Here is a 1,095-nt window from a genome sequence, read left to right as displayed (position 1 = left end):
GTCTTCACCTTCCTGCTAGTGAGCCACACTGGGACTTGCCAGAGCTCTGTGATGTGACCACTGCCATTGGTCCCACAAGACTGTGCACCCACTGACGGGTGATCTTCCTGCATTCTGCATCATTGCATGTGGCTGCATGAGCATGAAGAGGGAGTTATGGACTAGTATTGGAGTTATGGACTTGAATTGGACTGGGCTGGGATGATTTCTTGATATATAATTACTTTTTTATATACAGACATCTCATGCATATGTGAGTGTCTCTGGATTTATTTCTCTAGTCAATCCAGCCTGACACACCAAGCTTATATTTTTAGTTTTACTTAACAGATCATAGCACTATTGAAAAATACAACTGTGCCTTTCTTGTTTTACTGATGAAAATTGGTCTATGGTGTGCTTTCTCAAAGTAATTTTTCCTAATTCCTTCTCTTTCTACATTCAGCAGAGCAAGACCACACAGTTTGCTTTGACCCAGGGAGGCTCTCAGATATGATCATTTGGTTTTAACTGACAGCAGCATTGGAAATGGTGATGGTTAATGGAAACTGCTCAGCAGCCCACCTCTTCAAGCAGTGCTCAGGGCACAGTGCTCCCCCTCCTGCACCTCAGCTGTGCCTCTGTTTATGACATGTAAATGTGTTGCCTCACCATATCCTTTTATTTTTCTATATTGCTATTCTAGGATTTATTTACTCATTTATATGCTTGTTTCACCAGTTTTATTGGCATACACTTTGCATACCCTGCAATCTAATGATTTGTCTATTAAAAAGTTGTACAATGATCATCACAATCAATTTTTGAACATTTCCATCATTCTTGCTTGATGTTAGTCCAAGCTTGAGAGGAGATTGTCTCAAAGAAAGTTGTGGAGCAAACTCCAGCAAGATCATAAAATCCAAATACAAGAGGACTTCCATACATTTATGAAAAATTCCATTATCTTTTCAAGTCGTTTTCCAAGAAGTTTTTGTAGTCCCCTCAAGTTTTAAAGAGAATTTTACGATCGTTTATCATTCCATGAGCCTGACTGTAAAGGCCCGAATTAGACAACGATTTCTGACTAGATTGAAGACAGTCGCTTTGTGACTG

The sequence above is a fragment of the Echinops telfairi genome, unplaced genomic scaffold (assembly GCF_000313985.2).
Source record: "Echinops telfairi isolate 266 unplaced genomic scaffold, ASM31398v2 ScPeMD7_7453;HRSCAF=8491, whole genome shotgun sequence".
Lineage (NCBI taxonomy): Eukaryota > Metazoa > Chordata > Mammalia > Afrosoricida > Tenrecidae > Echinops > Echinops telfairi.
The sequence above is the reverse complement of the archived record's forward strand: the minus strand, read 5'-3'. Positions refer to the sequence as shown.